At 55.1% G+C, this 27,285-nt stretch overlaps 1 protein-coding gene and 1 non-coding gene across 9 annotated transcripts in view; one reads left to right on the forward strand and one right to left on the reverse strand.

The window, feature by feature from the left end:
* Positions 1-27,285, reverse strand: part of ANKRD11 (ankyrin repeat domain containing 11) — a 164,415-nt gene that overhangs the window by 57,240 nt on the left and 79,890 nt on the right. For 4 of the 8 annotated variants that reach the window (XM_059906100.1, XM_059906098.1, XM_059906097.1 and 1 more), the window contains one exon: positions 24,329-24,613. The exons of the other annotated variants lie outside the window; for them this stretch is intronic. The gene's annotated coding sequence lies outside the window, so the exon portion shown is untranslated. The remainder of the gene's footprint in view (positions 1-24,328; positions 24,614-27,285) is intronic. 8 annotated transcript variants of the gene reach the window in all.
* TRNAR-CCU (transfer RNA arginine (anticodon CCU)) lies at positions 5,296-5,368 on the forward strand. The gene has a single exon. It is a non-coding gene; the product is annotated as a tRNA-Arg (tRNA).

Below are 27,285 nucleotides of genomic sequence, written 5' to 3' on the forward strand. Positions count from 1 at the left end.
CTGTGAAGGGGAGCAAAGAAACAGGGTGTAGCTGGCAGCACAGTGGGTTTGGAGGATTCGGTAAAGAAGGGAAAAGGACAGCAGCTTGCGTGCCCATGTGCACTCCACGCTCAGCCCTCCAGCGACAAGCAGGGGGCTCGGGGAGGGGAGGGGGTCTCCTGGAAGCTCCATAGGAGCGGGAGCCGGGGTCCGGGGCACAGCAGAGGCCCGGCCGAGGCCTGGGGGGCTGGGAGGAGGCCGCCTCTCTCAGCTCAGCAGATGAATGGCTGGTGCTATGAGCACACATGCAGTCTCACTTAAACAAGATCAGACCACACTTTTTAAATGAAACATCAGATATAATCTCTTTAACGTGTCTGCAAGTTACATTCCGCACATCTGGGTTCTTTCCGTGATTCTGCCATCACAGACAACGCATTCCTGACACGTGCCCAGGTGCACACGTGCGTGTTTCTCCGTGGTAGCAGAGTGTATGATTCCAGCACACCCAGGGTCCAGAAGAGGCAAATCCTCGGAGACGGAGAGCAGATGAGTGGCTTGCCGAGGGCGGGAGGGGGGTGGGCGGCCATGACCAAGGGGCGCGGCTTCTTGCTGAGGTGGCGAGGCAGCCGTGGGGACACAGAGGCTAGGCGGGGCTGTGTGGTGTGCCGACTGTATCTCAGCAAAGCTGTTACCTTCTTCAAAAATAACCATGAGACGAGGGTCCCTAGAGATGGCTGGGTCAAAGAGACAGGCCCTTGTGACAGGCGGGCCACCGCGCACCTCAGCAGAGCCCCGGCGCCCGCGGCCCCTCGCCCTGTGATCAGGGCCGCCCCGCCGACACCGCACAGCCACGCCACCACCTCCCCCCGGGGCTGTGGTGCGGCCAGCGAGGCCTGTGGCCGGGGCCACCTCTGCCCCACCTGTCCGGACCACACGGCAGCTGATCTTCGGAAAGCCCAGCTCCGGCCACGCCACTCCTCAGCACGGACGCCTCCCGTGGTGGCCCGTCCACCGGATGACCCAGCCTGCACGTCGAGCCCCGCTGGGCCGCACGGGGTGCCACGCGCTCAGAGGAGCCCGCTGGGTGGCCACTGCCATCCCGCCCCCGGACCCCAAGCCTCTTTCACGCCCTGCGGCTGCTCAGCAAAGGGGACCATCGGAACCGGCTTACCTTTAATCGCAAGTTTGGAGGAAGGAGGTGGAATGATTAAACCTTAAGTATGGAAATACTACCATTACAGGGTTTATTCACTTCATGCGAACACAGACGTAAAACTATAAAACAAGAGAAAGTAAACAGGAAGCTTCTACCTGTCTCTAAAGAGCATCTCAAAGGGTCTGTCAGCGCTAGCAGGAAGGCTCCTCACAGACGAACACCAGCCCCGGGCAACCGGACGGAGCTGGTTCCAGGCAGCGCCTCTACCGACAGACACACGGCCAACACAAGGGCACAGCCGGCAGCACTGCGACACCAGAACGAGGCCCTGAGCGCGCTGCCCGGCCGGCAGGGTGTGCGGGGGCCGGGCGGAGCCTCCTCAGCTGGGCGCCCCTCTGTAAGGACAGGCAGGGCCCCGCGCCACCCCCGCCCTCACGGTCCACCCGCTGCGTCATTACACTGCTTTTCAGGAATACGTGGCACGGTGGCTGAAACACACACCTCCGCTCCTACACGTCTCGCGAGGCCTGCATCTTCAAGAATTAACCTTACGTGCGGCAAACAAAAAAATGCTCTTGTTGAAGCAAGATATCTCACCCTAGGATGTGACAGCGTCCTGTTGCCTGCTCCCTCTGAATTTAAGTGAAAGGAAACTCTGAGAAATGACTTCATGACTTCATGAATATTAGACAAGTCACCAAATGCTTAAGAGGCTGAAGACGGTCAGTATTTCAGCAGGCGGAGCCTGGCCGAGCAGCACCGACCCTGTGAGGCAGCTGGTCTCCTGCCCCAGCAGCCCCATCACCAGGGAAGGTGCCGGGGCCACCACAAGCTCGGACAGAGAGCCGGGTGGGGGCCCGGGCAGCCCACCGCGGGGCTGCAGGAACCAGGTGGTTGATCCATCTGCAGTTGTTCTGTCATCTAGGTGTGGCGGGGTGACATGGCAAGGTCCGTTCTACTCCCTTTAAGAATGAAAAGCCCCAATGGCAGGAGGGGGCAGCGGGAGATGGACCCTCAGAGTTCCAGGGGGTTCAGAGAGCAACGCACTGCAGACGCACTAGAAGACATGAAGGAAAGCTCGGGGTCGCAGTTTGTTTCCATCTAACAACGTTAGAAGAATCTAAAGGTTACCAAGTCTTCCCAGGCAGATGGACACTGGCTGTGTGTGTAGCTGCCCGTGACCCCAAGGCCAGCACCAAATCTGAATGAGGAACGAGGGGCAGCGGGCTCCCACCTTTTCGCCCGCTCCCAGCTTCCTCTCAGCCCAAGCGGGTCTTGCTGCCACCCTCGGCAAACCTGCAAGGATCACACACACAGGAGCAGCCACAGCAGGGAAGAGCTGACGGTCCCACTTCCGGGATTTTAAAAGCAAAGTTTCTCTTCCCACTTGTGGTATTTTAAAAGCAGAGGTTTGTTTTTGTTTTGTTCCATAATGAACAAAAGAAAAAGCAAAGATGCTTATTTTTACTTAGTCTTGGAATAAGCAGAGACACACTGAGGGTGGGTAGTTTCTTAAGGACCCATTCACAATGAGCACTCATGCTCCACTCAATGGGAGGCAAGGCCCCTTGTGGAACTGTCTCGTGGAGCCATTAAATAACCCCAAGAAAGAAGGAGACAGGGAACACAGATCATTCTCATCCACAGCAGGGAGATCCGTGACTTGCCCAAGATCACAAGAAACGGAACCCAGAGAAGCGGCGAGGCCTCTCCTGCCTAATCCCTCCGCACCGGAGCTGGTGTGCACTGGCCCGGAGTACAGGGGCAGGCTCAGGGCAAAGACGAGAGCCAGACTGACCCCGCCCACTGGAGGGATGTCCCCACCCACCAGAGGGACGCAGCCAGCGTGAGCCTGTGTGGTGAGCTTTTAATAAATAATTCAAGGCCCCTCACGTTACTACTGCAGAGAGCAAACAGATGACTGCAAAAGCATTTTGAAAACCTTACCATGAGCTGGGGCTGCTTTTCACTAACAAAGCACAGTATTTTTTTTATTCTCAAGTTTCTGATCCTTACCTTTTTAAAAATATGACATTATAGATTGCAAATAACAGTCTGTGGTGAATTTTTAAAAATTATTTATTATTGATTCTCAACAAGTCCACATGAGACGTCTCCTGTGAAGGGAGTGAAATGGAAACTTCCAGTGATGAGCACAGGCTTCCCAGGCCGCCATCGACTGGACCCGGGGACACTAGATGTCAGCTGACCTTGGTCAGAAGAGGAAACAAGCTCAGGAAGCTGGAAGGAGCAGAACAGGCCTTACAGCCAGGAGGCAGTAAGGAGCACGTTCCCAGAACGACACTGCTGATTCAAGTGCCAGCTCTGTGAAGAAGGTACAGCGCAATTTTGGGGACCTCCCCAAAAGGACATTTTGCACATAATAAATGTCAAGAGAAGACAGGGTGTCACCTCCCAGGGCTGCTCCGAGGCCCTTCAGCCATCATCTCCAAGGGGTCAACTCCTGGACCCCTGGTACACTGCTGGCGAGAATGTAAAACAGTACAGCTGCTGTGCAAAACAATATGGCAAGTCCTCAAGAAGTGCAACTGAGAATTACCATGTGACCCAGCAATTCCACTTCTGAGCATACACCCTCCCCCAGACGAGAGCAGGGTTTCAAAGCGATATTTGCTCCGCCATGTTCACAGCAGCATTACTCACAAGAGTCAAACACAACATGGAAGCAACCCAAGTGTCCATCGACAAATGAATGGATGGAAAAAAATGTGGTTTATCTCTACAATGGAATATTCATTATTCGGCCTTAAAAAGGAAGGAAATTCTGCAATATGCTACCACACAGACTTCAGAACATTGAGGACATTATGCTCAGTGAAATAAGCCAGTCACAGAAACACAAATACTATAAGATTCCACGGATATGAGGTCCTTGGAAGTGTCAAACCCACAGAGACACACAGCAGAGGGGATGACAAGGGGCCGTCTGTAGCCGCTGGCATCACAGCCCATCCCGGCCCGCCTCCTTCCCCCCCACCCCCAGCGGATGGCCCTCTCCTGCTCAGCGGGGGAGCACACACGCCAGGCAGAGGCCTGCCGTACCCACGCCCAGGCCCTCCGGCCCTAGGTCCTCACCAGGGTGACCCCCTGCACGGGAGGCAGGAAGGGGCCATGCCCGTGACAGAGTGAACCAGGGGGTCACCGCAGCCAGCCCCCTGGACCCCTCTGTGGGGAGGGCCCACGGCTGTTCCTGCTTGTGGCAGCATCTGGGAGGGCAGAGCAGAGAGCAAGCCTGGCCGGCACTCCAGGGGAGGGGGGTCCTGGGGTGGGGCCGACGACACCCCACCCTCCCCCAGCAGCCCTCCCCCAGCAGCCCTCTCCTGCTCGCCAAGCTGGAGGCTCCATTCAGGGCAACCTTCCTTTCTATTCTTTCTGTAAAGAACACTGGAGCGATGGGACTTCCCTGGTGGCACAGTGGTTACGAATCCGCCTGCCAATGCAGGGAACACGGGTTCGATCCCTGGTCCGGGAAGATCCCACATGCCGCAGAGCAACTGAGCCCCTGTGCCACAACTACTGAGCCTGCGCTCTAGAGCCCATGTGCCACAACTACTGAGCCCGCACGCCACAACAACTGAAGCCCGCACGCCTAGAGCCCGTGCTCCGCAACAAGAAAAAGTCCGCGCACCAGCAACTAGAGGAAGCCTGCACATAGCAATGAAGACCCGACGCACCCAAAAAAATAAATGAATCTGTTAAAAAAAAGAAGAAGAAGAAGAACACTGCAGTGAAAGTAACGAGAAGCAGGAAGTCCTTTATAACACAAGTCAGGCATCATTACTACGCTCAACTTCTGACATCTATCTTTAAAAATGGTCCTCTGGGGGCTTCCCTGGTGGCGCAGTGGTTGAGAGTCTGCCTGCCAATGCAGGGGACACGGGTTCGAGCCCTGGTCTGGGAAGATCCCACATGCCGCGGAGCAACTGGGCCCGTGAGCCACAATTACTGAGCCTGCGCGTCTGGAGCCTGTGCTCCGCAACAAGAGAGGCCGCGATAGTGAGAGGCCCGCGCATCGCGATGAAGAGTGGCCCCCGCTTGCCACGACTAGAGAAAGCCCTCGCGCAGAAACGAAGACCCAACACAGTCAAAAATAAAAATAAATAAATAAATTAAAAAAAAAAAAGGTCCTCTGGACTTCCCTGGTGGTCCAGTGGGTAAGACTCCGCACTCCTAATGCGGCGGGCCCCGGTTCAACCCCTGGTCAGGGAACTAGATCCTGCATGCCGCGACTAAGAGACCGTGCAACTAAATAAATAAATAAACGTTAAAACAAAAACCAAAACAAAAACCGGTCCTGTGGCTAGTCCTTCTCCTCCCGTGAGACCAGGCCCACTCCCACAGTCACAGGCCCCCAGGGCTTCTCCAGGCAAGGCGCCCAGAGCTATGTGCCCTCCTCGAACACCACCAGGGACAAGCACATCCACAGCCTTGGGTCCCAAAGACCGCCACCCCCACCCCTGCCCATCGCTGGTTTTGGTGACGAAGAAACTGAGGGATCAGATGCAACTTTTAACCTCTCGCCACGGGTCACTATGAAGGGCCAAGATCTTGGCCACGTGAGCGCGGGTTTCACGTCACCCACACCCGCTTCCTGCTTCTACGTGTGTGCAGCGCGGCAACGGCGCAGGCGGCAGTGCAGGTGTGCCTCGGCCACTGGTACCGGGTTTCCACGCCGGGTTCGTCACCGGCACCTGGGTAAGAGCTGGGTAAGACCTTCCCGTAACGACTGTTCCCGCGGGCCTCGCGCAGAGATTCTGTTTCAGCTGAAGTGGGTGTTCAGAAAGGTCAGAACACGCAGCACCTGGAGCTGCCTTGGCTTCACCAGCCGGGGGACCGGCGGGGGCACCTGCGTGGACATTCTCTAAACTTCATCTCTTAAGGCAAGAGCGGCCAGGCCCAGAGGCTTCCATGCTGGGAGGGCGCCACGCGCCCCCCCCCACCCCCACCCCGCCCCCGCTGACACCCATGCTCGCTCGCTCCCTGCGGGTCTCAGAGGGTAATGCTCTGAAAGCCCCAGAGGGTGAAGAAGACGGGCAGCCTCGGACAATGGACAACCAGACGGCCTGACACCACGGCACTTTCCCGGGTCAATCGCCAGCTTAGCTTCCTGGACACGGGGTGCCACCTGCAGCCAACTTCACAGCCATCAAAAGTGCCAGGCGCGCTCTGCCCCTGAGACGGGCGCTCGCGGCCGACACTGGAGAGCACGCGGCAGGCCTGGATGGCAGCCTCCTTGAGGCAGCAAACTCCATGTCTCTCTGAGAGTTTTACTTTTAGGGTTAGTATCTGCGCCCCCCTCCTTTTTTTAGACTAAGATTCTGGAACATTGTTCACGGCCATTTAAACCTCTGCTAGTAAAACACACAAGAACGGCCAGCTGAATGAGGATGCAGGTGCCATCAACTCTGCTTCTCCAAAATACCGCAGACGACCAAACACGGCATATAAGGAAACAACGGTGACCGGATGTGCGTGACCCTCACAGGCAGCAGACGGCACCCCCTCCACCTGCGACACAACACCTGCCCAGCTGTCCGTCCACAGGCAGGAGGGCTGGGCGACGACAGGAGTCCCGTGTCCCACACACGAGCTCTTCTCCACGCGTCCTCTGCTCCACGCGCCCCGAGGTCCCCACAGCGCCACTGCCCGCGTCCTCCCTCGAGGACGCCTCCGGAAAACACAGCCTAGAGACCAGACCACGGGCGCAGCCCACACACACCACCGTGCCGCCAGGAAGCGAGTGCCAGGCGCCAAGGGCTCGGGATTCTTTATTTTCAGCGAAGACCAAATAAGATCACCCAGGAGCCCGCTGCTGTGGACACCGCACCAGACCTTCCCTGCCAAGGGCCTCCCACCTCCTCCCTCGGGTCCAACGTCTGGACGGTCCACTAAGCCCACACCCCGAGGCCAGGCCACCAGGACCCTTATTCGTGTTTCAGCGCCTTCTACGCCACAAAGGCCACCGTCCGCCCCTCCGCCCCTCGCGGGGTACACTGAAAGTGCAGCTGGAAGGTAATTTCGCAAGAGCCACCTGCATCCACCTTCACACCCACAATGAAAAGCACAGCACACCCTCAGTGGTGCAGAGAGGAAGATGGGACGGCATTCACCACGGTTTTGCGTAAAAGCTACAAAATCCCAAAGTGCGTGTCACAGATGCCAAAAGCAGCGTCACGGATTTTAGTCAGCTGACCAACACGCCGGGAGTGAGTGGCAGTTATGCTGTGCAACGAGACTCTAGAGCTGCGTGCCTGAAACCAAAGGCCCACAGGCCTGGGTCCGCCTCCTGCCAGGGCTGGCGCTCCAAGAATTCCCGCCCCTCTGGGTACAACAGCAACACGGCATGAATGGCAGTGAAAAGGCTTCCAGGGACAGCCACCCTTGGGCAGAATGAACTGCACGGAGCCTGGAGCATGCATGGTCACCAACATTCAGCCGCCTCATCTAATGGACAAGGGCCCCCTTTCCGTGAGTGTGTGTGTGTGTCTGGGTGTGTGTGCGTGTGTCGAGGGGCTATGGAGAGAAGAGGGAGAGTCACATCCACCAAGAACTCCCACAGGAGAGACCCAGGCAGTGAAGCATCCTGCTCAGCTGGCCTAGAGCCTGACCCGCGTGGCAAGGCCCGTGGCCGCCCTCGGGGCACTGGGCTGTGCCTCCAGGGGCAATGCAGCCGCACGCTCTGCAGTCGGGCTCACAGCCCACTAGGCACAGAGCGAGTTACTCCAAGCCTGGGCCCCCTGCCTGCGCTGCTCAGCACCACCCACCCACCTCTTCCCTGTGAAGACCCCCTCGGGCCTTGCCTTCTTCCTCCAAGTCTGAGGCCCTCTCCACACAGGTGGGGAGCCCCACCGGAGGCCCGCCCAGGCCCCAGGGCACACCCCCCCAGTTACGGCTGAAAACACTGCAAGTGTTATCTTCTTTGGTTATACACAGGTCAAATCCCATGGCATCCTCATGAGCAGGGAAGCGCCCGCCACCAGACGGCTCCACCCAGCAGCAGCGGGGCAGTATCCCGTGTCTACTTAGAACCAAATCAAAGAGATAACAGTTGCAAAATGAAGCACAACACCGAGGCCTGAAGGAAAAGAAACACAATAAATATTCACCAAACGTAACCCAAATCCAAGTTGGGAAAACATATCTATCAATATTTATTTAAGACATACAATATTTCCAGGCTCAAGAATTCTGGTCAGAAATGGGTACATTTTCGGGATTTCCATGGGGGCGCAGTGGTTAAGAATCTGCCTGCCAGTGCAGGGGACACGGGTTCGAGGCCTGGTCCGGGAAGATCCCACATGCTGCGGAGCAACTAAGCCCATGCGCCACAGCCACTGAGCCTGCGCTCTAGAGCCCGCGAGCCACAGCTACTGAAGCCCGCGTGCCACAGGTACTGAGCCCTGCGCTCTAGAGCCCATGCTCTGCAACAAGAGAAGCCACCGCAATGAGAAGCCCACACACCACAACGAAGAGTAACCCCCCACTTGCTGCAAGTCTGAGGCCCTCGTGCAGCAACAAAGACCCAACGCAGCCAAAAATAAATAATTTTTTAAAAACTTAAAAAAAAAAAGGTAGATTTTCATTCTAATTTTTTTCATTCACTCTACAATCTGAAGCATTGTACAGTGAATGAAAAAATCTCTAAATTTACCCTGTAATTTGACAATGCGTACAAATTTGTTAATATGCTTAAATGCCAGGCAAGGTTTATAAGACAGTCTTATAAAGTTTTGAAATAGGAAAGAAAGAAACAAAGAAGGAAGGAAGGAAGAAAGAAAGAAAGAAAAGAAAGAAAGAAAGAAAAACCACGCTTACATTGTCTACAACTCTGTGTCCAGAATTTAGAGAAATCAACCCAAATTTTCTTTGCATTCTATTAAATTCACATGCAATCTCTGTGCCAAGCCTGGCTCAATACTTCTATACACCAAACAGCCTACACTTAGTTCTGTCACACACCCCAGCGTCGTCTGGGTAACGGGCCACCAGTTTCCCACCCCTGCCCATCAGGGAGGGAAGGGAGCCTCTTCCCCAGCGCCTGGGCCCCAGAGGTCTCGGGGGACACTCCGGGCAACCCACCAGCTTTCTGTCGCTGCAGTGACCTCTGGCAGGACCAGCAGAAAGACCACCCAGGTGGGGTGACCTCTCGGGAGGGCGGGGTGTCTGCCGGCCAAGAGACCCTGCAATGCACGGAGGCTACTGGACTTTCTGGAACTTGCCTTCCCGAACACGCCAAGCTCGTGCGCGTTGGGCTTGCCCCCAACTCCTCCCGCTCTGCGTCTGCAGACACAGGGGACCGTGCTCAGGGGAGCCCAACACAACCCTGTCTTCATGACAAATCAGCTGCAACTTGCCTGCAACCAGCAGACTCTTGCTAAAGACTGGGGCTCCCAACCCAGCCCCTTCCCAGCTGTGCCACGTGGGTGTTGGCACGTGCTCACAGGCAGGTCAGTGGCACTTAATGGGACAGAACCCACGACGTCAGTTTAACAAAGCAAGTCCCCGGAGCTGGCCACCCAGCTCCGGGCACCCCACATGCCAAGCCTGGTCCCAGGAGGCTGACCCTGGGGAGGGCCAGATGGAGGCCCTTTGCCCTCTGCAAGCTGCGCTATTGTGAACAACTCGTTACCAACGTGAAAACCACCCTTATCAATCTGGCTGTACAAACTCAGGCCACAAATACAAACACTGGCCTGTGGCCAACTAGCGTGCCGCCCAAATCCCTCGCCGTCCCCCCCTCACTTGGGCCCTCCACCAGGAGACCCAACAGAGCCCACTGCCACCGCGGGCCTCCCGATGGCCAGGAGCACCTCACTCCCGGCACCATGCGCAGGGACCGTGAGAGCACCCAGCCCGGCCCAACATCCAACACGACCCTGGGGTCCCAGCGTGTGCGGGCTCCCAAGACTCACGGGCCGAGGCTGAGCCCAGGGTCCCTGCTCTGCAGAGTGAGCTTCCGTGGGGGCCAAACCTGAGACCGCCCTGCACGGCAACCCGAGGAAACCACAGAGGGCTCTGGCTTTCAAACCATCTCTCCCAGATGCGTGGCTGCCCGAGACAACCCACGGCCCCCGCACGCTGCCTTCAGGGGTGCCTCCCGGCCCACCAACGTCCTGATGACGTCTGGTGGCCGCGCACGTGCCACCCCCCCATGCCACCTCCCTCAGACCCCAGGTCCAGCTCTTAGAAAACACCTCCTAGACACACATCGTACGCTACTACTCACTCCTCATTTTGGACTAAAGCCAGTTCTCTTTGAGGGAAGTAACACTGAAACAGTAATCCAAAGCTAGAGAGCACCTGTACATTCCCTGTTTCATCCATACGGAAGCAGACAGACTTGTCGTGTGTTACATGTTCCTCATCTGCTGCTACTGGGCACCCCCCGGGGCCCAACAGTGAGCCCCACATGGGAAGATCTCTCTGGAAGACGCTGCACCTGCAGCAGACGTCTCTGTTACCAAGGGGCTGCCCTTCCCTGGCTCCCAGTTCCGTTCACAAGGCCTGCGTTCAGTGGTGTCACCAACAGGCCCTCAAACCAGCTTCCGACATCCCTTTCAACACACATCTTGTCCAGGCTTTTCTCTTTAGCACTTTCTCTTGCTCTCAAATTAATTTCTTGCTCAACAGGAAAATTCAGAGCAACAGAAACCCACGGGCCAGGGGTGGCGGGATGGCAGCAGAGCACCCTAGCGTCTTCCAGAAGGACGCGAGTCGCCGGCGGAAGAGCCCCTGCAGGCCTCCCTCAGCCCCCTCGGCCCTGGCAGCCCACGCCAGACTCGGCAAGATGCGCAGGGACCCCAACCTCCACGGGCTTCCCCAAAGAGAACGTGACTCTCTCACCACCAAAGGCTCCAGTCACAGCAAAGAGCAGAGCAACATGTCCACTCCTGGTGTAGCCTGAGACAAACACACACGCACACACAAACCTGTGTGCTCGTGTCCGCAGCTGCACGGTGCACAGTCGCCAAGGGGAGGAGACGATTCAGGGGTCTGTTGACTCACGAATGGATCACCGAGATGTGGGTACTGCCACACGGTGAACTACCACTCGGCCACAAAAAGGAACGGCGCCGCTACACGGGATGCGGACAAATGACAACACGATGCTCGTGGAAGCTCCCAGACACAGAGGACGTTTATGGGCAAATCCAGAGCTGGGAAGCAGGTCAGCGGTTACAGGTGACAAACAACATCAGGGGGTCCTCGTGGTACGGGAGCTGTTCTTGTGTCCTGACTGCGGTGCTGCACGCAGGGAGCCAAGGACACACACACATCTAGGTAACAACAAGGCAGTCTGAGTAAAATCAGAGGATTTGACCAAAGCCGGTATGCTACGCTGGTTGTGATGTTGTCCAGTTTTGCAAAATGTTACATTACAGAACACAGGCCAAGCGTACAAGGCTCTCTCTGTGTTATCTCCTACACTTGCATGTGACTCTACAAAGATCTCAAGAAAATCAACACACACACACACACACACACACACAAGCCACAAGGAGCCAGCCTATCTCAACACCCATGCACCACGAGCGCACAACCCCCAGCCCCACTGACAGGCCCCAGCTGAGGGCTTGAGCTCTGAGAGGCTGGGGACGTCCCCCAGGCTCAGCCCATGCTTGCGTGAGAAAGCAAACCTTGTTTAGATGCAAGCGTCAGGAAGAGCAGGGAAAGGGAGGGACCGTTTCAGTCAGGTGTGGTGAGAAGGGATTGGTGGTCAAAACACTAGAATCAGTAAAAACCAGCTTCTCTCCCTTTGCAAGAACCCATGTGCTCGGGCTTCCCTGGGGGCGCAGTGGTTAAGAACCTGCCTGCCAACGCAGGGGACATGGGTTCAAGCCCTGGTCCAGGAAGATCCCACATGCCGCGGAGCAACTAAGCCCGTGCGCCACAACTACTGAGCCTGCGCTCTAGAGCCCGCGAGCCACAACTACTGAGCCCGCATGCCTAGAGCCCGTGCTCTGCAACAAGAGAAGCCACCGCAGTGAGAAGCCCACGCACCACAACGAATATCAGGCCCCACTCGCCGCAACTAGAGAAAGCCCACGCGCAGCAACGAAGACCCAACGCAGCCTAATTAATTAATTAATTAATTAATTAAAAAAAGAAAAGCAGAATAAAATGATTTTAAAAAAAGAAAAAAATCTGTGTGCTCCATCACAGGCTTTCCTCTCAGGGCTCAGCACACTCAGCTGAAAGGACCTGCATCCCAGGGTGGCCAGCGTGCATCCCCACAGCAGCTCTGAGGACATGCGTACAGCCGTGGGGGCGCACGTGGAGAAGCTCCCCGAAGGGCCTGTTGCCACATCGGGCAGTCCGATCCGCTCCCTGGCCTAAGGGTGCTCGTGGGACAGCAGCTCCTGCCCCCGGCCCAGGGAGCAGTGCCGAGTCGCCATGTGGCCCAGCCATCACCCTGGAGCCGCTCAACAGCCGCTGTGGAGTCTCATCGGTATTCCCACGCCCTACAAACCGGGCCATATGCAATGCCAAAGGTGGGTCACTGAAAACCGCTTTTTCAAAAATCCTATTAAAGCTCTAAAGGTGAAGCCAGAGGGATGATGGATTCACGAACGCAAAGGCAGGAGTGAGGGTCTGCACTGAGCACAGGGCCCCTCCCACCGACTCCTGCCGCAAACTGAAGGAACACAAAGACCACCAATGATGGCACCTGACTCTCAAATAAATAAAAGATTTTAAATTCAGTTCTGAGAAAAATTACCACTAGAGTTCACACCCTTATGAGGAAAAACCAACTACATGCATTGCGAGACAGACCATAATACTCGAAGTCTAAGGAAAAGGCCCTGCACACCGTCTGCGGAAGGTGCGGCACCCACCAGGTGGGCCCGCAGCACAGCACCAGCAGTCTGCAAGGACAGAATCACCAACACCAGCCGCTCACACCAGCCATCACTAGAAGAACCAAGGGAAAGGTTTTAACTCTTTAACTGTTAGACTTACTACTGAAGTACGTGCAGGTAAAGTGATATGATATCACAGATTTACTTTAAAATACTAAAATTTAAAAATTTTTTAAAAAGAAGGAAAACAAAGACACACACAAGCAGGGGAAGAAACAGAACCAAATGCTGGTAATTGCTGAAACTGTACACAGAGTGTGTATGATTGTCTCAGATTCTGGGAGTGTTGGGAAACGGAAGGTGAAATAAAAATGTTACCTTTACATGTGCTGTGAGACCGCACACGCCGGGGCTCCTGACAATGCGCCGTCCACCCTTAGGCGGCCAGAGCTGTCTGTCCATCCCTAGACTTTTCCTGAACGACCCAGTCACCTTCAGAGTCATGCACAGAATGGCCTCATGCACGCTCCTCCGCACACGTGCACACGCGTGCACACACACGCGCATGAACGCCTGGGGAGGACCAGAGAAACCAGTCGATGTTTTCACTACAGGAAATGAACTCTTGAGGTCCCAGCCATGCCCTCCCTCAACATCACAACCATAAAGGGCTCTCCTGCCCCGCCTCCAGATCACGGGCAGGGGACCAGGCACTGTCACACAGTGGGGGTGGAGAAGGCCTTCAAAGGTCATCCAGTCTAACCCCACGATCCTAAAGCAAGCTAATGGTTAGCCTGAACAGAAAAACCGTACTTCCAAAATCACACCAAAATAAGTCACGTGGCTGTGAGGTAAACAACACCCACATCATGTCAACCCTGGGTCTGGGCCGCCGGAACCCTCCCGAGCCAGCCCTGCGCGCCGCAGTGGCACTGACAGCAGCAGCCGCAGGAGCGTGTTCTGGTCCCTAAACACATGCGCAGACAAGTGGCACCTGTACCTGCCATGGGCACCACGACCACGGCCATGCTCCCCCCAGGGGCTTCCTGGAGAGCAGGAGGAGGGCAAGCTGCGGATACGGGAACCACAGTTCCCAAGTCCAGGCGCGTAATTGTGGGGGGGGGGGGGGGGCTGAACTGCCCTCCTGGTCACGGCACGACACCACGGCCACCGACAGGAGACATGGCCTCGCCGGAAACCAGCCACTCCGGAAAGAAAGAAACTGGCGCGAGACCATACCAGCACCTGACATTTGTGTTCCCATGAGATGCTTCACTTAGCAAAAATCAAAACACTGAGTAACTCTCACATTCACCCAAGACCCACAGGCAAGCTCGGAGCACACACGTGTCCACCTGCCTGCACACCTTTTACAGTGACCAGATCGACACGGTCAGTACAATTACTTGTGATGAGATCTGTTGATTCCATGCGTTTCACAGAAACAGAGGTGGGGCTCAAGTCTCGGGAGGCGGTACCAGCTGGGCAGGAGGCCTGAGTCCCGGCCCAAGTGGCCTGAGTGCCCATGCAGGCCCATCAGCTTCTGGAGGAGAGCATCAGGGCCTCTTCCCCGCCCTGGACAGAGGCTTTCGCGACAAGCAAGCACCTGCTGACCTAGGACACATCCCCGAGGGCGCAGTGCTCCCCGACCAACCTCTCACCTTTCAGCCACAGACAGCTTTTCTCCATCCCGTGGCAGAAAGGCTGAACCAGGACATGGGGCGCACAAGTTCAGGGTCTTGAAACTAAGGGGGGCTCAGGGTGAGCTCTGCTGCCACCAAGGCCCTCACCCCTGTCCATCCAGACCCAGCGGGCACACCAAAGGTGACCACTCCTGCTTCCCGGCAGGGCTCTACGCTTTCCCATCGAAAGAGGAGCGCTGTGCGAGCCATCCCCCTAACCCCTGCCTACCTCCAGCCTGCGCTCTCCTGGCCTCACCCACAGGGGTGGAGTCGGCTCTCTGCCGGGCAGGATACGCGCCTCTGGTGGCTAGGGCTTCAGGATCCAAAGTTCCCCAGCGTCCTCTCTCACCCATTCCGTTCCCTCCCCAAGCCCTCAGGTCCTCTCTGGAAATCCCTTTCCTCTGAACTTCTATCAACCGTGTTTACTATTAGTGTACTTAGATACCTGTATTGCTGATATTTTATGTCTCATTTCATGAACTAATCTGTTGAACAATGAGAATCCGGGACCTCAAAAAATACTTAACACGGCACTTAATGCTCAGCAAGTATTCAAGAAAAGAACAAACTTGATGACTGAAGGCTACATAACACAAGTCCTGGGTGCTGGTCCTCTTGAACCCTCTTACTTCTTTGTGCTCTGCAACAAAGTTAGACTGATACATGGTCGTTTTCTACCCACGCTTCCACAAAGTTGCAGTGAGAGACTCATTTGCTTACAAGTGAACGATGGGGGCAGAGCATGCAAGAAAGACAAAACTTGTAAATAACTATTTTACTGGTAATTGCCTTCACCTTCTCTCCTCCCCGTGACATCCTTTAAACATAAAGACTCTTTCAAACATTACTATCAGATTTCGCAAACGTACAGTATTTTAACAGAAACCATCCAGATCTTGTGCTTCTGATCCGAGCCATTCTCTTCACCAAACCAGTCTCCCCGAGAGCAGGCTCGGCAACCCTGGCCGCCGGGCCCACCCGTGCGCACAGTTCTAAGGCACGGCGCTCACTAGCACACGCGTCACCGTGGCCCCTTGTGCTGTGCACCAACAGAGACTTCACAGGCAGCAAAGCCAACTGGCCCAGACGGAAAGCGCATGCCGGGCCTGCTCAGGGCTGCCTTCCTCAACCAGGTTCCGTGAGAGAATCAGACACTGTTCGTAACGAGCTGACTTCCCTATGCTTCCAGACCATGCCATCCAGGCAGCGCCCTAGGCAAGGAAACCATCACTCAGGTCATTCGGCTTAGATGAGAAGAGCACTCGCTGCAGGAGCTCTGTCCAGATAAGGCACGGGAAAACACCTATCCTTTCAAGTTTAAAGCCACGTGATTAAAACGTATACATGCACGTATATAATGATTTTATTGGAAAGGTAAGTCTACCATCTTGATCACACTGATTTAGTCCCAATTCTTGATACCAATTTCAAATCACGACGCTTAAGCTTGACCACCATAATGACCTCCATAGAAAATCACAAAAATGTAGAGCTTAAGAAGATATCAAACTAAGTTTATGTGTTATTAGGTCACAGATAAAGCAGGATGAAAATAACAGTAACAGGATTATAAAGCCTGGTTAACTTGCATATTCTCTCAGGCTTCAAGACACTGGTGTATACAAAGATCCTGAATATTAACAGGCCAAGCAAAATGCATCTAAATTTATCCATAAGCCTGAGGTATAAGCCTAAAAATATGCAGAAACAGTCGGAGCTTAGAAGTGGCTAGAAGCTCAGAGAGGCTCAACCAACCCACCGCTGAGTCACTTTTCTAAGGACTACGCCCCGCTGAGCCTCCATGTGCACAGCGCCCCCGGGCTCCCCATCACGCACAGGGCAGGGACCACGCATGCCACAGCCTCTGATCTGTGGCCACCCCACTATGGTTAGGAATCACTTGTGCGACAAGCACAACTTGGAAAAGCAGAACACAGGAGAGGAGATGGAGTCAGGAGACACAGGAAGACGGAGGAAGCATTCTCAGGCACTGTTTTGGTTTTTTTCCTTTTGTGCATGTTTTCTGGGAAGGGTAGTGGGTGGGGAAGGATCGTGTAAAGTTGAAAGTCCGTTCAGAACCAGATCACCATGAAGGGCGTGCGTGGCACCCAGGAGTGGCAAGGCATCCGTGTAGCCACAGCCAAGCCCAGACCCGGGTGGGGTGGCGGTGCTCACTCAACAGCATCACTGAGAACCCTGGTGCTCCCTGACAATGACCAACCCCCAGAGAGAGACTCAACGCGTGGGCTCATCCGTGCCCACCAGTGTCCTTAAAACAGCTGGGCCCAAAACGGGCAAAGGCAGGACATGTCTGGAAAGCCTTTCTGACTGGTTACAGGAAGGTGGGGCAGCTCCCACACCTGCCCCACACTAGCCATGAGGCAGTTCAAGGAGCGCCTGCAGACCAGTTTCTAAGTGAAATGAAAAATTTATAGGATTAAAAAAAAAAAACCAGATCAAATGTCAACAGTGAACGGGGCTCTCGATATGACTTGAAAACTGAACGTGGGGTTAGGAGGCCGCCAGACCGGACAGGCACAGCCTGGACGCGCTGACCAAGTGCTCCAGACGCTCGGCCTCTGAGCAGGGCAGGCTGCTCCATCACTGCTGGCCCAGGTGTCTGTGCGGTGTGCGCACTCACGCCTAAGGAAGTGGGACCCAAGGTGGAGGGCAAACGAGGTGTCGTTTGTTCCACTCACATTGTAATTGTTTTCAATAACTGCCCAAGAAGTATTCATCAAAAAACAAAAAATTTAGAAAGAAATGACCTGCTACAGACACTTGCCATTTCACAGTTTCCTCATCGCGCAAAAACATACACCTTCATCTTTATTCACCAAACACTCTATTTTCTGCATCTCCAAACTACTCAATTCAAGTCCAAATATAAATGGGTGTATAAAAAACTCCTCCTTTCTACCAAGAAATTCACTATGAAAAGATGTTATTTCTGGCACCCCAGGTGCAGAACGCCAGTGCAGTTTTAGCTCCTCTGCTCCCAGGTTGCTCGAGTGCCACGACCTCCAGGGCCGGGCCACGGGCTACTCCAGGGCCCTCGTGGCCACACCTGTGTCCTCGGGGGCCCCAGAGGGAGGTGCTCTGGGTGGTGGAGAGTCAGCATGTGTGCTGGAAGCCAAAGCCGTCTCTGCTGAAAGGCAACGACCCGGTGCACACGGGCTCACTAGCAGGCAATCCAGAGAAGATGACCACGGCCGTGAACAGGGCACTGAACCGACGCTGCAGGTGCCACCCAGTGTGCTTTCCAGGCAGGAGCACAGAACCCGGCAAACACGCCCGCCGGTCTCCACGCCAAGTGACCAACACGAGGCCTGGTGTCTAAAGGAGGAGAGAGGCTGTGAGGTTCTGGCCCAAAACGTCCCCCTAGTGACAAATGCCCGCAGCTCCCCTGCGCGGGCTCCAGAGGAGAGCTCAGCACAGACGCGCCAGGCCCGGCACTGACGGGTCCCAGGGCCCAGCTCCGAACAGAGGGCAAGTCATCAACCTAAAAAGCAGGCACTGCAGGAAGAAACCCGCCAAGAAACTGCCAACACGCCTGGGCGTGCGGCCTGAAGGAGCAGCGTCTCTCGCGCTGCACGACCCACAACCCTAAGCCATCAACAAAAAGCCACACGGGACAAGCGTTCGGCCTATAAACCAGGTGAGAGGACTCCATGGGGTGACCCGCTTCCAACTCTAATAGAAAGATGGACTTAATCCTGCGCCGAGGCCCATCGAGCCCTGGCTTCCAAGAGATGGCTGACGCCCGCTTCCAACTCTAATAGAAAGATGGACTTAATCCTGCGCCGAGGCCCATCGAGCCCTGGCTTCCAAGAGATGGCTGACGCCCGCCCACAGCCCCTCCGCCCCCGGTCCTGTCCGTCTAATCTCCACAGCTCCTCTGCATTGGCAGCTGGTTCCATGTGAAGCAGCCTCAGGATGTATCCAGAGAAGCCTTTCCGGCAAAGGGGAAACCGCACCTGAACCCAGATCCGCTACCCTCAACTGCCGAGCGCCCAAACCGCGGACTCGCTCCAATGTGGCCATCAGGACTCGAGTTTGAAACTGCACACAGTGAAGGGCCCGAAGCACGGCCCCCACGGTCTGCTTGCACACGAGGGTCCGAGGGGCCCTCCGGACAACCTCGGCCCCTGTCCCAACCAGACTGAACCCTGCCCACAGGCTCGTCAGGACACACGGTCCACAGAACCAGACCTTCAGAACTCTCATGGCAAGAAACGAATGGCCTTCAGCTAGTCAAGTTCAGCCTGGAGGATATTTGTCAGTATACACGTATGTACGTACACACACACCCCATATTTACTCACGTTATCATCCAGTGTTTAGTGAACATTTTTCAGCCCCACAAATGGATGTGGCAGGGTCGGGGGAGAAGACTGAGCTCAGGGCATACTGTCGGCCGGCCTGGGTCATTCACTTGGTGACCACAATGCAGCCACGCAAGCTCTCTGGGCCGTGGCCTCCCAGCGGTGCTCATACCGTGTCTGTTCTCTTCCCCCAGACAACTCAAGACCTTTCAAGTCCAAGTGCTGTGCAGCAGTACTGTGGAGGATCAGGAAGGCAGCAGTAGGCAGAGGTCCCCTGCTCTGACCCACCTCCTCCGGCCCCTGGAACCCAGCAAGCTGGCCCAAATGCTTCAGACAGTGCCCAGTGCAGAGGAGGCCCAGGCAAAGCTGAAAGCAATCTGTTACTTCAGCCTCTGCACACCAGGGCTCTCAAAGGCTAGAAATCAACAGTTTGTCCCTGCCTTACAGCCTAACGAAGAAATAAAAAGTGCAGTCTTTAAAACATAAGTCCAGGGCTTCCCTGGTGCCACAGTGGTTAAGAATCCGCCTGCCGGGGCTTCCCTGGTGGCGCAGTGGTTGAGAGTCTGCCTGCCAATGCGGGGCACACGGGTTCGAGCCCTGGTCTGGGAGGGTCCCACATGCCGCGGAGCGACTGGGCCCGTGGGCCACAACTACTGAGCCTGCGCGTCTGGAGCCTGTGCTCCGCAGCGGGAGGGGCCGCGACAGTGAGAGGCCCGCGCACCGCGATGAAGAGTGGTCCCCGCTCGCCACAACTGGAGAAAGCCCTTGCGCGGAAACGAGGACCCAACACGGCCAAAAATAAATAAATAAATAAATAAATTTAAAAAGAACTAATTTAAAAAAAAAAAAGAATCCGCCTGCCAATGCAGGGGACACGGGTTCGAGCCCTGGTCCGGGAAGATCCCACATGCCGCGGAGCAACTAAGCCCGTGAGCCACAACTACTGAGCTTGCGCTCTAGAGCCCGCGAGCCACAACTACTGAGCCCGCCACAACTACTGAAGCCCGTGCACCTAGAGCCCGTGCTCCGCACAAGAGAAGCCACTGCAATGAGAAGTCCGCACTCCACAATGAAGAGCGCCCCCGCTCGCCGCAACTAGAGAAAGCCCGCACGCAGCAACAAAGACCAAAAATAAAAAAAATAAAAATAAATTTATTAAAAAAAAAAAAATCACACACAAGGCCATGTATTTATTCAACTATGCCCTGTGAAATAACTGTTTCTTGTCCGGATTTTCACCTTTCATACCACTGTCAGTTATTTTAAAACAGTTAACAAAAGTTACTAAAACACATTCGATGGACACACTAACTCAGGCCTGACTCTGACCCCCGTCCCCCTGCACCACAGTCCAGGCTCCGGGCTCAGGGGTTGGGGGACAGGAAGAGGGGTGAGGCAGGGTCTGTCTTTTTTTAAACAACCATAATGTGAGCAGCATGTTTTTCTTGCAAAAATTTAGATAATACTGATACGCTAAAAGAAAAACTAAAAGAAAGTTTAAAAGAAACTAAAAACAAAAGAAAACTAAAGACAAGCCCCCACCATCGGGTCTCCAGCCAAACACTGAATCAATACTCCCCCGCCTCCGTTTAAGATTACAAGTGTTACCCATGAGCAAACTTCCCCTAACTTAACATAGAAACCCACGATTGATTCCCCAAACCTGCTGTGCTCGGTCCCACAATAATTTATAAAACTGCAGGACCTGTAATCACAGCCTGTCTTCCCCTACTGCTCTGTTTAGGAGCAGAAAAGCGGGAAGTCACAGACGGCGCTCACCTCCTGCCTTGCAGAGCAGAGGTGCAACAGTCAATCCAGAACGACCACCTCAGGAAATGCTCCCTCCCAGGGAAGGGGGCACGCGGGCCGCACAAGCCCAGCCCTCCCTCCTGGGACCACCCCCGTTCTGGTTCTCTTCTCTTTGGGCAGCTGCTAAATGAGACGGGCCAGCACCCTCTGCCCCCTGGAAATGCATACCTATGACCTAAGGCAAAAAAGACGCCATGGTGCTCAGGTCCGAGACAGGCTGAGGACCAAGGTCTCCGGGAATGGGAGCGGGGAGCAGCCAGAGGAAAGGATTAGTCTGCGGACGAAAGGTTCAACAGAACAGAAATCTGCCAGCAGTGAGCCCTCCCCTTACTGCTTCCTGAGGGACCACGGACGTCACCACCTCTGCTGGAACAGCGGGGATGAGACGGCACTACATCGGCCCTTTCTGAGAGCCGCTTTCTGCCCGATTCCAAACCTTCGCGTCCCGCTCTGTGGACACCTGCTGATGACTGTGTGTCTGCAGTGACAGAGTCGCCACGGAACGCGGTGCACCAGAAGCAGCACAGCCCAGGTGCAGCGGGTGGACAGCCCCATGGACGAGGGTCAAGGACCCGACACGAAGTGGGCACGTGCGTGGACCGCACTGACCCTGGAGAGCTGCCTCCACCCTCCTCCTGCCCGCCCTCCCCGCTCGGCGGCCACGGGGAAAGGGGGCCGTGGTCAGACCCGCCAGCACCCTGCAGGATCTCCGCTCCCGTGGAGGGAGGTGCTCCACCGGAAAGAATCTAAAGCACCCTCCTCTGTCCTGAGTCCTGAACTCCCCCCTTCGGAAAGAGAGTATTCTCTAAGCTGAGGCCTGTCCCACACCCTCAGACCCTGGGATGGGGGAGCTTACAGAGGGACCGGCCCCACGGCTGGACCCGTTTGCAAATCTAGCTCTGAGCCAAACACAAAGCCTGTCGGCAAGGGTCAGGGAGTCACCAGGCACAGCTTTGCAGGCTGCAGGGCTGCCGGTGCACACAGGACAGAAGGCCAAGCACACCTCAGCAAGCAGGCGAGTCCTGCCTGCAACATCTTCCCCTCATGTGCAGGAGGCCACCTGCTCTGAAGTTGTTCTGAGCCAGTGAGGCTAAGGTGTGAGGCTCGGCTCTGTATCGAAATCGAGCTGAGATCCAGAACACAACACCTATCTACACACACACACACACACACACACACACACACACACACACACACGTCAATTACGTCTCAATCACACTGGGGGGGAAATAAAACATAAAAATTTTAAAAATTAGAAAGGGACAGGGAACGATTTTTTTCCTCCCTTTTACCTCAATCAGGTGGCCTTCTGATCTTACAACATTTTACAGTAACCCACATTTAATATCAAGAGAATTCAATCCTAACGACAGCCCCGTGGTGGTCAGAAGCAGGGAAGGTCAGTGAGGAGTTGGCTGGCATATATGCGAGTGCCTGTGTGTGAGCACACATGTGAGCACATATACATGAGTGCACAGCAAGAGGTAGCTTTTCACGGCAGAGTCTGTAAGAGAGAAGAGAGCTTCCAGGCCGTAAAAAGGAAACTCGGGACTTGTCTGCCCATCAGTCTTCACAAAATGAGCAAGGAGTCCCGTGTTCACGTCCTCCAGCACCAGGGAAGCATGTGACGTGGGAATTACCGTGGCCGGAGCCGTCCACATGGTGAGGACCCCCCTTCCCAGGAAGTCGGGCTGGTTTCCAGCAAGAGATGAACCAAGTAAGGGAAGGCGACAGCACCCAAAGCCACCCCCAATTCTGCCTGCAGAAATGCAGTTAACTCCCAGCTATTAAGCAACAAAAAAAAACAGATGTTTTATGCTATCTATAAACTTTTATCTCTTCATTATTTTTTAATCAGACCACTGAGTTGAGAAAACACCAACTAAATGCTTTGTAGGCAGCCCTGAAGCTAACATCGTATAAACAAAACCTTTCTATCATCCTTCTGCCGTAGTTTTTTTGAAAACAGGTTCCGAGAGAAGCTTCTAAGAAATTCCAATTCTCCATGGCAGAGACCCAGAACGCCTGAGTAGATGGCACCATTACAGACACAAGGACCAAGAACTTTCCCAGCGACCACGGCAGCTACGGCAACGCAGGTGGCACTCGCACTGCAAGGTCTCAGCCTTCGGAACCCAGCAGAGCCATCCCCGCCGGCCGGGAGATGGAGAAGTCCCCACCCACGGCAGGGAAGCTCGGAAGGGTCCGCGTGTCCTGGGCTGGCCGAGGGCCGCCCTCCGTGGCGAGAAAGGAGGCGGAGCGACCAGTCCCAACAAGAAAACAAAACCAAAGGACCGGGTCTTCACTCCTCAGCAATTACATTCGGTTTAGGTACAGCCTACCAACCACAGCCTGGAAAGAAGACCACCCCCAGGCCATCACGCACGGGGACACCGGTCCACTTAACAGGCAGCTGTCGTATCCCCCGAGCTACCACCTGGGCCCCAAACCTGCATCGACAAACCATGGAGGGTAAATTTTAATACTTAACCAATCCTTGGGAGATTGGGATTCACATAGAGACACTCATACGTATAAAATAGATAAGTAATTTAAAAAATTATAAAAAACACTTAACCAATCTTATTTAAGGAGAGAAGTCACTCTAAGCTCTCAATCGACTTTAAAAACTTAAGGAACACAGTCGTATTTGTCAGCAAAAGCAGCAAACAGGCTGCCGGGGTCTCTCCTATTTCTCGGATTATAGTTGTTGAAGTAAAGCCCTTACTGATTGGAAAACATAATGTGGGACTTTATTTTTTTTTTATAAATTTATTTATTTAGTTTTGGCTGCGTTGGGTCTTTGTTGCGGTGCGCGGGCTTCTCATTGTGGTGGCTTCTCTTGTTGTGGAGCATGGGCTCTAGGCGCGCAGGCTTCAGTAGTTGTGGTGCACGGGCTCAGTAGTTGTAGCTCGTGGGCTCTAGAGCGCAGGCTCAGTAGTTGTGGCGCACGGGCGTAGTTGCTCCGCGGCATGTGGGATCTTCCCGGACCAGGGCTTGAACCCGTGTCCCCTGCATTGGCAGGCGGATTCTTAACCACTGCGCCACCAGGGAAGCCCCAGAAAGTCACATTTTTTAAAACTGTATTCAGCTGTAGCTGATCTACAACGTTGTGTTAATGTCTGCTGTACAGCAAAGCAGTGCGCCGCCCTGTTAACAGTGTGGCGAGCAGGACAGTCCGCCTCGTCACGGCCGCACAGCCGGCTCCCCAGACGCAGCGTGCCAGGCAGCAACCCCACCCCCCGCCCCAGGAAGGGCTGCCCAAGAGGCCGCAGCCACACACAGCCACTCTGGACGCGCGCAGCCCAGCCTCTCTCCTGGGCTGTGACAGCACGGCACAGCTCCCGGGCAGGGCGAGGCTCTCTGAGACCATGGTCTAGTCTAGATGGCCCCCCCAGAAGGAGGGCTGCAATTCGGGGAGGGGGGCTCAGAGCTGCTGACACTGTAATCCCAAAAGGTACCTGCCAGGGAACAGTATTTCTGAAAGAACTTCAGGACACAAATAATAGTGATAAAACTGCAAGTCGTGACCTGAAACAGTTTACCTCTTACCTCTGGTGGGTGGAGAAAGCAGATCCTTTCCCAAGTGACAAAACGTTCATTTAAGAAAATAATAGTCTTGACAGCATAGATGACATCAAGCAAAACAAACGCTTCAGACGTTCTCACATGATGCAATAACACTTCGTAAAATGGAAGCCTGGAGACGCTTCCACCCCGACGGGACTGCAGGCATTCCTCACCCAGGCGGGCGCGGGGCCAGCCAGCACCCCGACTGGACACGATGAGCAGGCACTTCTCCTCTGTGGTCATCTGCCTCCCAAACCACAACCCCGTCTAAGGAGAAAACATCAGAGAAACCCACATGGAGGACATTCTCTAAGAAACACCGCACTGGTGGTCCTCGAAAGTGCCCAGGTCACAGAAGACCAAAAGAGACTGAGGTGACAGGACCACCGAACACGATGGCGTGTGCCGGGCAGGGCCCTGGGACAGACGGGGCGTCTGGCAAGGAGTGAGGCTGAATAGTCTGAGTGCGCCTTAATACAGCGCACCAGGGCCAGTTCCGGGAGGACAGACCGCCAGCGCCGACCCGACGACGCAAACAGGCCCGTCGACGGCCCTGTGTGCAGGGCCGCCGAGGAGCCCGGAGCCCGCACCTCTGAACCATCAAACCCCTGGAGCAGAAAACTGCCCAGGGCTGCTTTCTTCTGAATACCAAGTCAGAGAAGAGGAACACCGGAAACAGATGCTAAGCAATTCCATTGCAGAAGAAAGGAAACCGCCTTGAGTGAGCCCGTGTCGAATCCCTGCCGGGGACCCTCCCCGTCGCCCTCACCCATGTGACCCGGGCACCTTCCTGTCCACAGAGTCCTTCCCTTGTCCCCAACTCACAAAGTTTAAAGCCAAGGAACCCACAAAATGCTCCCATAGCAACTGTGAAGACCCGAGAGGCAGTGGTGCCCAAGCTCCAGTCAGGCAGAGGCACCCGAGGCCGGACCCCCACCCCACTCCACACCCCCGTCCAGCCATTCTGGTGCCCGCTCCGCTCGAGCCGGCATCACGGGGAAGGAGTGAAAGTGTACCTTAATCCACACAGCTCTGCAAAAACTAACATCTGTTCCTGGTGACGCATAACTGTGCCAACTGAATGAGAAAAGGGACGTCCCCAAAGGCCCGAAGCAGCCCCAGCAGAGCCGTGGGGACTGGAGGCCCAGTGGGCTCTGCTCTGCGGCCACCCGCGCCACCCGGCACGGCAGCCCAGGGGCGGTCCCGACAAACCTGCAGTCTCCAGGCCTCGGGGCGGAGCTCTCAGGCCTCTGGTCCTAGCTGCCTGCGAGTGCTGCGTTCACTAGTTTTGCTGTGTTCTGGCTCACCTGGTCTCACCCTTCACACTCCCCAAAACTGAAGGAAGTCAGCTTTACAGGAGCTTTACAGGAGGCAGAGAGGTGCCTGATAAAGAGTACAAACCCATTTCAAGTTGAAGCAAACAGCAACCAGTACCTGGGGGTTCCAAGCTGCTTAAGCCTCACCACTAATGTCTAGAAATTAAACCACACTTCTTGGATTCTGCTGCGGAGGCTTCAGTCTAAAGCACATCGTTACTGGTTCTTCAGACCATTTAAAAACCCAAACATTGCTAGTAAAAAAAGGAACACGAAGTCCATGTGAGCTATGCTTACTACGAGGTTTAAATACGTAATAATGTACAGATTAGAACATAAGGCACCTTACTTCCCAGAACAGGAACGTGACCCAGACGACCACCCATCATCCATTCAAAGAGCCTACTGCTTACAGTGGAGAAGTCACGTTTATGGATGTTCTTTTAATCTTTTACCTTATAAACAGCAAACCTGCCCGCTGAAGACTAGTACACTACGCTAGGGCGCTTCCGGTGGCTGGCGGTCTGCCCTGTGTACCTCCCCTCCCCCCAGTGCGCACCCACCCGCACCCACGGGGGAGCCCCGGCCTCCGGTGCCCGCTCGGCATCCCGGTCACCCTCCTCCCGGCACCTCAAGTCCCCCGTGCCCGAACACAGTGCCTCCCATCAGCCCCTTCTCTCTGTGTCCCCCGTCTCTGCAGCGACACTGCCATCCCTCCAGGTCCCGAGTTGAGGGTCTGGTTCCCCACTTCCCAAGTCCCACAGCAGCCTCGGAGATGGGTCCGCGCCCGCTCGCTGGGCTTCCTCCCCGCCCCCCTTCCAAGACACCCCTTGGTCTGGCGGCCCAACCTCACCTGCGCCCCAACCTTTAGACACACGGGACTTGCAGCTCCAGACTCACTGATTCCTTCATCCGAAAGCCCTTTTTTAAACACCACGGCCATTCATTCTAATTATACTTATTACTCAAAGCCCACCCAAAGCTACCTCCTCAGTAGAGCCGTGGGCAAGCTCGATCCACAAGAGAAACAGCCTCCCCGTTCCCACACACCTCCTTCTCACAGGTGCTTCTAGGGGGTCTCTCTGTGAGTCTGACATCTTTCTGCGAGACTCAAATGCCTTGAGAGTCACTCGTGCTCACAGGTGACGTCACAGCCTCATGAAGAGCACCCGCTGGAGCTGCCGGAGTCCCACGCACACACGAGACTCCACCTTCCTTCTGCAGGCAAAGTGAGAACGCCCACCCCAAGGGGCCTGTACGCATTAAAAGGGGGAGTGGCTGGTCCAGGGCTGATGGGCAGGAGGCAGCCCAGCTAGGCCATTACTCTTCGTGCTGGAAATCCAGCTGAGTGTCGCATGGCATCTTGCACATACAGATGCTAAATATTTACTAAATAAAAGGAAATACGTCAGACAGTGAGAACTACCATTCTGATCTGCATGAGTTTGAAGTTTATGCCAAAAAAGAATCACCAAGAAAGTTATGGCACAGACTGATTTAATTCTGAGGGCCCAAAATAAGGCAAGCTCCAACCACAGTGTGTCAAAAGTGGCAGTGGGTCCTGACACACAGCTGTGGTCACACAGATCCAGCAAAGCCACAGCCCACAGAGCAGGAGCCAGT

This window comes from Balaenoptera ricei, chromosome 19, assembly GCF_028023285.1.
Source record: "Balaenoptera ricei isolate mBalRic1 chromosome 19, mBalRic1.hap2, whole genome shotgun sequence".
In the NCBI taxonomy this organism is placed as follows: Eukaryota; Metazoa; Chordata; class Mammalia; order Artiodactyla; family Balaenopteridae; genus Balaenoptera; species Balaenoptera ricei.